This window comes from Electrophorus electricus, chromosome 13 (assembly GCF_041902795.1).
Source record: "Electrophorus electricus isolate QZ-2024a chromosome 13, ASM4190279v1, whole genome shotgun sequence".
Classification (NCBI taxonomy): domain Eukaryota; kingdom Metazoa; phylum Chordata; class Actinopteri; order Gymnotiformes; family Gymnotidae; genus Electrophorus; species Electrophorus electricus.
In genome coordinates, this window is record NC_137509.1 from 21,666,839 (window position 1) to 21,678,864 (window position 12,026).

Sequence of the window (12,026 nt, forward strand, 5' to 3'; positions counted from 1 at the left end):
CTGGGAATAGCAGATGCTGTAAGTTTTTGTTGCATCACTTTACTTTAATCTGCAACTGACAAGCTTGTATGTGAAGTGTACAGATTAAATAGAAATATTTTAGTACCAGGGAATAGCAGGTGCTGTAAGATTGTATTGCATCCCTTTAATTTATGTTCAAGCTATCATGTTCAAATTTGAAGTGCAGTGAATAATTAACTCAAACTATCTGTTAGCACCTGGGAATAGCAGATGCTGTACTTTTTTTTGCATCACTTTCATTTACTCTCCAACTCACATGCCTGAATGTGAAGTGCAGTGATTCATCAAAAAACTGTCTGTTAGTGCCTCCGTATACCAGATGTTGTAAGCTTTTATTGCATCATTTAATTTACATTCAAGATAACATTCTAGAATGTCAAGTGCAGGGATTAATAAAAAAAAATTGTCAGATTGGTCTTTGATCATATTTGCTATGATTAGGAAATTTGAGTAAGTGTTTAAGGCTTACGGCCACACCAGCTTGAGAACGCCCAATCTCATCTGACCTTGGAAGCTAAGCAAGTTTGGGCCTGGATAGTACTGAGGTGGGACCCTACCTAGGAATACCAGGTGCTGTAAGCTTTTCTTGCATCACTTTAATTTACTTTCAAGCTGACATGCTGAAATGTGAAGTGCAGTGATTAATAAAAAAAACTATCTGTTAGCACCTGGGAATAGCCGATGCTGTAAGTTTTTTTTGCATCACTTTCATTTACTCTCCAACTCACATGCCTGAATGTGAAGTGCAGTGATTCATCAAAAACTATCTGTTAGCACCTTGGACTACGAGATGCTGTAAGCTTCTCTTGAATCACTTTAATTTACTGTCAAGATGACATGCTAGGATGTGAAATGCAGTGATTAATTAAAAAAACTATCTGTTAGCACCTGGGAATAGCAGATGCTGTAAGTTTTTGTTGCATCACTTTACTTTAATCTGCAACTGACAAGCTTGTATGTGAAGTGTACAGATTAAATAGAAATATTTTAGTACCAGGGAATAGCAGGTGCTGTAAGATTGTATTGCATCCCTTTAATTTATGTTCAAGCTATCATGTTCAAATTTGAAGTGCAGTGAATAATTAACTCAAACTATCTGCTAGCACCTGGGAATAGCAGATGCTGTACTTTTTTTTGCATCACTTTCATTTACTCTCCAACTCACATGCCTGAATGTGAAGTGCAGTGATTCATCAAAAAACTGTCTGTTAGTGCCTCCGTATACCAGATGTTGTAAGCTTTTATTGCATCATTTAATTTACATTCAAGATAACATTCTAGAATGTCAAGTGCAGGGATTAATAAAAAAAAATTGTCAGATTGGTCTTTGATCATATTTGCTATGATTAGGAAATTTGAGTAAGTGTTTAAGGCTTACGGCCACACCAGCTTGAGAACGCCCAATCTCATCTGACCTTGGAAGCTAAGCAAGTTTGGGCCTGGATAGTACTGAGGTGGGACCCTACCTAGGAATACCAGGTGCTGTAAGCTTTTCTTGCATCACTTTAATTTACTTTCAAGCTGACATGCTGAAATGTGAAGTGCAGTGATTAATAAAAAAAACTATCTGTTAGCACCTGGGAATAGCCGATGCTGTAAGTTTTTTTTGCATCACTTTCATTTACTCTCCAACTCACATGCCTGAATGTGAAGTGCAGTGATTCATCAAAAACTATCTGTTAGCACCTTGGACTACGAGATGCTGTAAGCTTCTCTTGAATCACTTTAATTTACTGTCAAGATGACATGCTAGGATGTGAAATGCAGTGATTAATTAAAAAAACTATCTGTTAGCACCTGGGAATAGCAGATGCTGTAAGTTTTTGTTGCATCACTTTACTTTAATCTGCAACTGACAAGCTTGTATGTGAAGTGTACAGATTAAATAGAAATATTTTAGTACCAGGGAATAGCAGGTGCTGTAAGATTGTATTGCATCCCTTTAATTTATGTTCAAGCTATCATGTTCAAATTTGAAGTGCAGTGAATAATTAACTCAAACTATCTGCTAGCACCTGGGAATAGCAGATGCTGTACTTTTTTTTGCATCACTTTCATTTACTCTCCAACTCACATGCCTGAATGTGAAGTGCAGTGATTCATCAAAAAACTGTCTGTTAGTGCCTCCGTATACCAGATGTTGTAAGCTTTTATTGCATCATTTAATTTACATTCAAGATAACATTCTAGAATGTCAAGTGCAGGGATTAATAAAAAAAAATTGTCAGATTGGTCTTTGATCATATTTGCTATGATTAGGAAATTTGAGTAAGTGTTTAAGGCTTACGGCCACACCAGCTTGAGAACGCCCAATCTAATCTGACCTTGGAAGCTAAGCAAGTTTGGGCCTGGATAGTACTGAGGTGGGACCCTACCTAGGAATACCAGGTGCTGTAAGCTTTTCTTGCATCACTTTAATTTACTTTCAAGCTGACATGCTGAAATGTGAAGTGCAGTGATTAATAAAAAAAACTATCTGTTAGCACCTGGGAATAGCCGATGCTGTAAGTTTTTTTTGCATCACTTTCATTTACTCTCCAACTCACATGCCTGAATGTGAAGTGCAGTGATTCATCAAAAACTATCTGTTAGCACCTTGGACTACGAGATGCTGTAAGCTTCTCTTGAATCACTTTAATTTACTGTCAAGATGACATGCTAGGATGTGAAATGCAGTGATTAATTAAAAAAACTATCTGTTAGCACCTGGGAATAGCAGATGCTGTAAGTTTTTGTTGCATCACTTTACTTTAATCTGCAACTGACAAGCTTGTATGTGAAGTGTACAGATTAAATAGAAATATTTTAGTACCAGGGAATAGCAGGTGCTGTAAGATTGTATTGCATCCCTTTAATTTATGTTCAAGCTATCATGTTCAAATTTGAAGTGCAGTGAATAATTAACTCAAACTATCTGTTAGCACCTGGGAATAGCAGATGCTGTACTTTTTTTTGCATCACTTTCATTTACTCTCCAACTCACATGCCTGAATGTGAAGTGCAGTGATTCATCAAAAAACTGTCTGTTAGTGCCTCCGTATACCAGATGTTGTAAGCTTTTATTGCATCATTTAATTTACATTCAAGATAACATTCTAGAATGTCAAGTGCAGGGATTAATAAAAAAAAATTGTCAGATTGGTCTTTGATCATATTTGCTATGATTAGGAAATTTGAGTAAGTGTTTAAGGCTTACGGCCACACCAGCTTGAGAACGCCCAATCTCATCTGACCTTGGAAGCTAAGCAAGTTTGGGCCTGGATAGTACTGAGGTGGGACCCTACCTAGGAATACCAGGTGCTGTAAGCTTTTCTTGCATCACTTTAATTTACTTTCAAGCTGACATGCTGAAATGTGAAGTGCAGTGATTAATAAAAAAAACTATCTGTTAGCACCTGGGAATAGCCGATGCTGTAAGTTTTTTTTGCATCACTTTCATTTACTCTCCAACTCACATGCCTGAATGTGAAGTGCAGTGATTCATCAAAAACTATCTGTTAGCACCTTGGACTACGAGATGCTGTAAGCTTCTCTTGAATCACTTTAATTTACTGTCAAGATGACATGCTAGGATGTGAAATGCAGTGATTAATTAAAAAAACTATCTGTTAGCACCTGGGAATAGCAGATGCTGTAAGTTTTTGTTGCATCACTTTACTTTAATCTGCAACTGACAAGCTTGTATGTGAAGTGTACAGATTAAATAGAAATATTTTAGTACCAGGGAATAGCAGGTGCTGTAAGATTGTATTGCATCCCTTTAATTTATGTTCAAGCTATCATGTTCAAATTTGAAGTGCAGTGAATAATTAACTCAAACTATCTGTTAGCACCTGGGAATAGCAGATGCTGTACTTTTTTTTGCATCACTTTCATTTACTCTCCAACTCACATGCCTGAATGTGAAGTGCAGTGATTCATCAAAAAACTGTCTGTTAGTGCCTCCGTATACCAGATGTTGTAAGCTTTTATTGCATCATTTAATTTACATTCAAGATAACATTCTAGAATGTCAAGTGCAGGGATTAATAAAAAAAAATTGTCAGATTGGTCTTTGATCATATTTGCTATGATTAGGAAATTTGAGTAAGTGTTTAAGGCTTACGGCCACACCAGCTTGAGAACGCCCAATCTCATCTGACCTTGGAAGCTAAGCAAGTTTGGGCCTGGATAGTACTGAGGTGGGACCCTACCTAGGAATACCAGGTGCTGTAAGCTTTTCTTGCATCACTTTAATTTACTTTCAAGCTGACATGCTGAAATGTGAAGTGCAGTGATTAATAAAAAAAACTATCTGTTAGCACCTGGGAATAGCCGATGCTGTAAGTTTTTTTTGCATCACTTTCATTTACTCTCCAACTCACATGCCTGAATGTGAAGTGCAGTGATTCATCAAAAACTATCTGTTAGCACCTTGGACTACGAGATGCTGTAAGCTTCTCTTGAATCACTTTAATTTACTGTCAAGATGACATGCTAGGATGTGAAATGCAGTGATTAATTAAAAAAACTATCTGTTAGCACCTGGGAATAGCAGATGCTGTAAGTTTTTGTTGCATCACTTTACTTTAATCTGCAACTGACAAGCTTGTATGTGAAGTGTACAGATTAAATAGAAATATTTTAGTACCAGGGAATAGCAGGTGCTGTAAGATTGTATTGCATCCCTTTAATTTATGTTCAAGCTATCATGTTCAAATTTGAAGTGCAGTGAATAATTAACTCAAACTATCTGTTAGCACCTGGGAATAGCAGATGCTGTACTTTTTTTTGCATCACTTTCATTTACTCTCCAACTCACATGCCTGAATGTGAAGTGCAGTGATTCATCAAAAAACTGTCTGTTAGTGCCTCCGTATACCAGATGTTGTAAGCTTTTATTGCATCATTTAATTTACATTCAAGATAACATTCTAGAATGTCAAGTGCAGGGATTAATAAAAAAAATTGTCAGATTGGTCTTTGATCATATTTGCTATGATTAGGAAATTTGAGTAAGTGTTTAAGGCTTATGGCCACACCAGCTTGAGAACGCTCAATCTCATCTGACCTTGGAAGCTAAGCAAGTTTGGGCCTGGATAGTACTGAGGTGGGACCCTACCTAGGAATACCAGGTGCTGTAAGCTTTTCTTGCATCACTTTAATTTACTTTCAAGCTGACATGCTCAAATGTGAAGTGCAGTGATTAATAAAAAAAACTATCTGTTAGCACCTTGGACTACGAGATGCTGTAAGCTTCTCTTGAATCACTTTAATTTACTGTCAAGATGACATGCTAGGATGTGAAATGCAGTGATTAATTAAAAAAACTATCTGTTAGCACCTGGGAATAGCAGATGCTGTAAGTTTTTTTTGCATCACTTTCATTTACTCTCCAACTCACATGCCTGAATGTGAAGTGCAGTGATTCATCAAAAACTATCTGTTAGCACCTTGGACTACGAGATGCTGTAAGCTTCTCTTGAATCACTTTAATTTACTGTCAAGATGACATGCTAGGATGTGAAATGCAGTGATTAATTAAAAAAACTATCTGTTAGCACCTGGGAATAGCAGATGCTGTAAGTTTTTGTTGCATCACTTTACTTTAATCTGCAACTGACAAGCTTGTATGTGAAGTGTACAGATTAAATAGAAATATTTTAGTACCAGGGAATAGCAGGTGCTGTAAGATTGTATTGCATCCCTTTAATTTATGTTCAAGCTATCATGTTCAAATTTGAAGTGCAGTGAATAATTAACTCAAACTATCTGTTAGCACCTGGGAATAGCAGATGCTGTACGTTTTTTTTGCATCACTTTCATTTACTCTCCAACTCACATGCCTGAATGTGAAGTGCAGTGATTCATCAAAAAACTGTCTGTTAGTGCCTCCGTATACCAGATGTTGTAAGCTTTTATTGCATCATTTAATTTACATTCAAGATAACATTCTAGAATGTCAAGTGCAGGGATTAATAAAAAAAATTGTCAGATTGGTCTTTGATCATATTTGCTATGATTAGGAAATTTGAGTAAGTGTTTAAGGCTTATGGCCACACCAGCTTGAGAACGCCCAATCTCATCTGACCTTGGAAGCTAAGCAAGTTTGGGCCTGGATAGTACTGAGGTGGGACCCTACCTAGGAATACCAGGTGCTGTAAGCTTTTCTTGCATCACTTTAATTTACTTTCAAGCTGACATGCTCAAATGTGAAGTGCAGTGATTAATAAAAAAAACTATCTGTTAGCACCTGGGAATAGCCGATGCTGTAAGTTTTTTTTGCATCACTTTCATTTACTCTCCAACTCACATGCCTGAATGTGAAGTGCAGTGATTCATCAAAAACTATCTGTTAGCACCTTGGACTACGAGATGCTGTAAGCTTCTCTTGAATCACTTTAATTTACTGTCAAGATGACATGCTAGGATGTGAAATGCAGTGATTAATTAAAAAAACTATCTGTTAGCACCTGGGAATAGCAGATGCTGTAAGTTTTTGTTGCATCACTTTACTTTAATCTGCAACTGACAAGCTTGTATGTGAAGTGTACAGATTAAATAGAAATATTTTAGTACCAGGGAATAGCAGGTGCTGTAAGATTGTATTGCATCCCTTTAATTTATGTTCAAGCTATCATGTTCAAATTTGAAGTGCAGTGAATAATTAACTCAAACTATCTGCTAGCACCTGGGAATAGCAGATGCTGTACTTTTTTTTGCATCACTTTCATTTACTCTCCAACTCACATGCCTGAATGTGAAGTGCAGTGATTCATCAAAAAACTGTCTGTTAGTGCCTCCGTATACCAGATGTTGTAAGCTTTTATTGCATCATTTAATTTACATTCAAGATAACATTCTAGAATGTCAAGTGCAGGGATTAATAAAAAAAAATTGTCAGATTGGTCTTTGATCATATTTGCTATGATTAGGAAATTTGAGTAAGTGTTTAAGGCTTACGGCCACACCAGCTTGAGAACGCCCAATCTCATCTGACCTTGGAAGCTAAGCAAGTTTGGGCCTGGATAGTACTGAGGTGGGACCCTACCTAGGAATACCAGGTGCTGTAAGCTTTTCTTGCATCACTTTAATTTACTTTCAAGCTGACATGCTGAAATGTGAAGTGCAGTGATTAATAAAAAAAACTATCTGTTAGCACCTGGGAATAGCCGATGCTGTAAGTTTTTTTTGCATCACTTTCATTTACTCTCCAACTCACATGCCTGAATGTGAAGTGCAGTGATTCATCAAAAACTATCTGTTAGCACCTTGGACTACGAGATGCTGTAAGCTTCTCTTGAATCACTTTAATTTACTGTCAAGATGACATGCTAGGATGTGAAATGCAGTGATTAATTAAAAAAACTATCTGTTAGCACCTGGGAATAGCAGATGCTGTAAGTTTTTGTTGCATCACTTTACTTTAATCTGCAACTGACAAGCTTGTATGTGAAGTGTACAGATTAAATAGAAATATTTTAGTACCAGGGAATAGCAGGTGCTGTAAGATTGTATTGCATCCCTTTAATTTATGTTCAAGCTATCATGTTCAAATTTGAAGTGCAGTGAATAATTAACTCAAACTATCTGTTAGCACCTGGGAATAGCAGATGCTGTACTTTTTTTTGCATCACTTTCATTTACTCTCCAACTCACATGCCTGAATGTGAAGTGCAGTGATTCATCAAAAAACTGTCTGTTAGTGCCTCCGTATACCAGATGTTGTAAGCTTTTATTGCATCATTTAATTTACATTCAAGATAACATTCTAGAATGTCAAGTGCAGGGATTAATAAAAAAAATTGTCAGATTGGTCTTTGATCATATTTGCTATGATTAGGAAATTTGAGTAAGTGTTTAAGGCTTATGGCCACACCAGCTTGAGAACGCCCAATCTCATCTGACCTTGGAAGCTAAGCAAGTTTGGGCCTGGCTAGTACTGAGGTGGGACCCTACCTAGGAATACCAGGTGCTGTAAGCTTTTCTTGCATCACTTTAATTTACTTTCAAGCTGACATGCTCAAATGTGAAGTGCAGTGATTAATAAAAAAAACTATCTGTTAGCACCTGGGAATAGCCGATGCTGTAAGTTTTTTTTGCATCACTTTCATTTACTCTCCAACTCACATGCCTGAATGTGAAGTGCAGTGATTCATCAAAAACTATCTGTTAGCACCTTGGACTACGAGATGCTGTAAGCTTCTCTTGAATCACTTTAATTTACTGTCAAGATGACATGCTAGGATGTGAAATGCAGTGATTAATTAAAAAAACTATCTGTTAGCACCTGGGAATAGCAGATGCTGTAAGTTTTTGTTGCATCACTTTACTTTAATCTGCAACTGACAAGCTTGTATGTGAAGTGTACAGATTAAATAGAAATATTTTAGTACCAGGGAATAGCAGGTGCTGTAAGATTGTATTGCATCCCTTTAATTTATGTTCAAGCTATCATGTTCAAATTTGAAGTGCAGTGAATAATTAACTCAAACTATCTGTTAGCACCTGGGAATAGCAGATGCTGTACTTTTTTTTGCATCACTTTCATTTACTCTCCAACTCACATGCCTGAATGTGAAGTGCAGTGATTCATCAAAAAACTGTCTGTTAGTGCCTCCGTATACCAGATGTTGTAAGCTTTTATTGCATCATTTAATTTACATTCAAGATAACATTCTAGAATGTCAAGTGCAGGGATTAATAAAAAAAATTGTCAGATTGGTCTTTGATCATATTTGCTATGATTAGGAAATTTGAGTAAGTGTTTAAGGCTTATGGCCACACCAGCTTGAGAACGCCCAATCTCATCTGACCTTGGAAGCTAAGCAAGTTTGGGCCTGGATAGTACTGAGGTGGGACCCTACCTAGGAATACCAGGTGCTGTAAGCTTTTCTTGCATCACTTTAATTTACTTTCAAGCTGACATGCTCAAATGTGAAGTGCAGTGATTAATAAAAAAAACTATCTGTTAGCACCTGGGAATAGCCGATGCTGTAAGTTTTTTTTGCATCACTTTCATTTACTCTCCAACTCACATGCCTGAATGTGAAGTGCAGTGATTCATCAAAAACTATCTGTTAGCACCTTGGACTACGAGATGCTGTAAGCTTCTCTTGAATCACTTTAATTTACTGTCAAGATGACATGCTAGGATGTGAAATGCAGTGATTAATTAAAAAAACTATCTGTTAGCACCTGGGAATAGCAGATGCTGTAAGTTTTTGTTGCATCACTTTACTTTAATCTGCAACTGACAAGCTTGTATGTGAAGTGTACAGATTAAATAGAAATATTTTAGTACCAGGGAATAGCAGGTGCTGTAAGATTGTATTGCATCCCTTTAATTTATGTTCAAGCTATCATGTTCAAATTTGAAGTGCAGTGAATAATTAACTCAAACTATCTGTTAGCACCTGGGAATAGCAGATGCTGTACTTTTTTTTGCATCACTTTCATTTACTCTCCAACTCACATGCCTGAATGTGAAGTGCAGTGATTCATCAAAAAACTGTCTGTTAGTGCCTCCGTATACCAGATGTTGTAAGCTTTTATTGCATCATTTAATTTACATTCAAGATAACATTCTAGAATGTCAAGTGCAGGGATTAATAAAAAAAATTGTCAGATTGGTCTTTGATCATATTTGCTATGATTAGGCAATTTGAGTAAGTGCTTAAGGCTTACGGCCACACCAGCTTGAGAACGCCCAATATCATCTGACCTTGGAAGCTAAGCAAGTTTGGGCCTGGATAGTACTGAGGTGGGACTCTACCTAGGAATACCAGGTGCTGTAAGCTTTTCTTGCATCACTTTAATTTACTTTCAAGCTGACATGCTCAAATGTGAAGTGCAGTGATTAATAAAAAAAACTATCTGTTAGCACCTGGGAATAGCCGATGCTGTAAGTTTTTTTTGCATCACTTTCATTTACTCTCCAGCTCACATGCCTGAATGTGAAGTGCTTTGATTCATCAAAAACTATCTGTTAGCACCTTGGACTACGAGATGCTGTAAGCTTCTCTTGAATCACTTTAATTTACTGTCAAGATGACATGCTAGGATGTGAAATGCAGTGATTAATTAAAAAAACTATCTGTTAGCACCTGGGAATAGCAGATGCTGTAAGTTTTTGTTGCATCACTTTACTTTAATCTGCAACTGACAAGCTTGTATGTGAAGTGTACAGATTAAATAGAAATATTTTAGTACCAGGGAATAGCAGGTGCTGTAAGATTGTATTGCATCCCTTTAATTTATGTTCAAGCTATCATGTTCAAATTTGAAGTGCAGTGAATAATTAACTCAAACTATCTGTTAGCACCTGGGAATAGCAGATGCTGTACTTTTTTTTGCATCACTTTCATTTACTCTCCAACTCACATGCCTGAATGTGAAGTGCAGTGATTCATCAAAAAACTGTCTGTTAGTGCCTCCGTATACCAGATGTTGTAAGCTTTTATTGCATCATTTAATTTACATTCAAGATAACATTCTAGAATGTCAAGTGCAGGGATTAATAAAAAAAATTGTCAGATTGGTCTTTGATCATATTTGCTATGATTAGGCAATTTGAGTAAGTGTTTAAGGCTTACGGCCACACCAGCTTGAGAACGCCCAATCTCATCTGACCTTGGAAGCTAAGCAAGTTTGGGCCTGGATAGTACTGAGGTGGGACTCTACCTAGGAATACCAGGTGCTGTAAGCTTTTCTTGCATCACTTTAATTTACTTTCAAGCTGACATGCTCAAATGTGAAGTGCAGTGATTAATAAAAAAAACTGTATGTTAGCACCTGGGAATAGCAGATGCTGTAAGTTTTTTTTTTGCATCACTTTCATTTACTCTCCAACTCACATGCCTGAATGTGAAGTGCAGTGATTCATCAAAAACTATCTGTTAGCACCTTGGACTACGAGATGCTGTAAGCTTCTCTTGAATCACTTTAATTTACTGTCAAGATGACATGCTAGGATGTGAAATGCAGTGATTAATTAAAAAAACTATCTGTTAGCACCTGGGAATAGCAGATGCTGTAAGTTTTTGTTGCATCACTTTACTTTAATCTGCAACTGACAAGCTTGTATGTGAAGTGTACAGATTAAATAGAAATATTTTAGTACCAGGGAATAGCAGGTGCTGTAAGATTGTATTGCATCCCTTTAATTTATGTTCAAGCTATCATGTTCAAATTTGAAGTGCAGTGAATAATTAACTCAAACTATCTGTTAGCACCTGGGAATAGCAGATGCTGTACTTTTTTTTGCATCACTTTCATTTACTCTCCAACTCACATGCCTGAATGTGAAGTGCAGTGATTCATCAAAAAACTGTCTGCTAGTGCCTCCGTATACCAGATGTTGTAAGCTTTTATTGCATCATTTAATTTACATTCAAGACAACATTCTAGAATGTCAAGTGCAGGGATTAATAAAAAAAATTGTCAGATTGGTCTTTGATCATATTTGCTATGATTAGGCAATTTGAGTAAGTGTTTAAGGCTTACGGCCACACCAGCTTGAGAACGCCCAATCTCATCTGACCTTGGAAGCTAAGCAAGTTTGGGCCTGGATAGTACTGAGGTGGGACTCTACCTAGGAATACCAGGTGCTGTAAGCTTTTCTTGCATCACTTTAATTTACTTTCAAGCTGACATGCTCAAATGTGAAGTGCAGTGATTAATAAAAAAAACTGTCTGTTAGCACCTGGGAATAGCAGATGCTGTAAGTTTTTTTTTGCATCACTTTCATTTACTCTCCAACTCACATGCCTGAATGTGAAGTGCAGTGATTCATCAAAAACTATCTGTTAGCACCTTGGACTACGAGATGCTGTAAGCTTCTCTTGAATCACTTTAATTTACTGTCAAGATGACATGCTAGGATGTGAAATGCAGTGATTAATTAAAAAAACTATCTGTTAGCACCTGGGAATAGCAGATGCTGTAAGTTTTTGTTGCATCACTTTACTTTAATCTGCAACTGACAAGCTTGTATGTGAAGTGTACAGATTAAATAGAAATATTTT

General features: G+C 36.8%; 7 non-coding genes and 6 pseudogenes across 7 annotated transcripts; all 13 read left to right on the plus strand.

The window, feature by feature from the left end:
- Positions 1-484: 484 nt before the first annotated feature.
- On the plus strand, positions 485-603 carry LOC145649626 (5S ribosomal RNA). Its single transcript, XR_014116607.1, has one exon. It is a non-coding gene; the product is annotated as a 5S ribosomal RNA (ribosomal RNA).
- A 790-nt stretch (positions 604-1,393) lies between these two features.
- Positions 1,394-1,512, plus strand: LOC145649637 (5S ribosomal RNA). The gene has a single exon (XR_014116608.1). It is a non-coding gene; the product is annotated as a 5S ribosomal RNA (ribosomal RNA).
- A 790-nt stretch (positions 1,513-2,302) lies between these two features.
- LOC145648847 (5S ribosomal RNA) lies at positions 2,303-2,421 on the plus strand (annotated as a pseudogene).
- Positions 2,422-3,211: 790 nt separating this feature from the next.
- Positions 3,212-3,330, plus strand: LOC145649648 (5S ribosomal RNA). Its single transcript, XR_014116609.1, has one exon. It is a non-coding gene; the product is annotated as a 5S ribosomal RNA (ribosomal RNA).
- A 790-nt stretch (positions 3,331-4,120) lies between these two features.
- On the plus strand, positions 4,121-4,239 carry LOC145649659 (5S ribosomal RNA). The gene has a single exon (XR_014116610.1). It is a non-coding gene; the product is annotated as a 5S ribosomal RNA (ribosomal RNA).
- Positions 4,240-5,028: 789 nt separating this feature from the next.
- Positions 5,029-5,147, plus strand: LOC145648311 (5S ribosomal RNA; annotated as a pseudogene).
- A 901-nt stretch (positions 5,148-6,048) lies between these two features.
- On the plus strand, positions 6,049-6,167 carry LOC145647114 (5S ribosomal RNA; annotated as a pseudogene).
- A 790-nt stretch (positions 6,168-6,957) lies between these two features.
- LOC145649671 (5S ribosomal RNA) lies at positions 6,958-7,076 on the plus strand. Its single transcript, XR_014116611.1, has one exon. It is a non-coding gene; the product is annotated as a 5S ribosomal RNA (ribosomal RNA).
- Positions 7,077-7,865: 789 nt separating this feature from the next.
- Positions 7,866-7,984, plus strand: LOC145647292 (5S ribosomal RNA; annotated as a pseudogene).
- A 789-nt stretch (positions 7,985-8,773) lies between these two features.
- Positions 8,774-8,892, plus strand: LOC145647116 (5S ribosomal RNA; annotated as a pseudogene).
- A 789-nt stretch (positions 8,893-9,681) lies between these two features.
- Positions 9,682-9,800, plus strand: LOC145649283 (5S ribosomal RNA; annotated as a pseudogene).
- Positions 9,801-10,589: 789 nt separating this feature from the next.
- LOC145646251 (5S ribosomal RNA) lies at positions 10,590-10,708 on the plus strand. The gene has a single exon (XR_014116147.1). It is a non-coding gene; the product is annotated as a 5S ribosomal RNA (ribosomal RNA).
- A 791-nt stretch (positions 10,709-11,499) lies between these two features.
- On the plus strand, positions 11,500-11,618 carry LOC145646263 (5S ribosomal RNA). The gene has a single exon (XR_014116150.1). It is a non-coding gene; the product is annotated as a 5S ribosomal RNA (ribosomal RNA).
- The last annotated feature ends 408 nt before the right edge of the window (positions 11,619-12,026 follow it).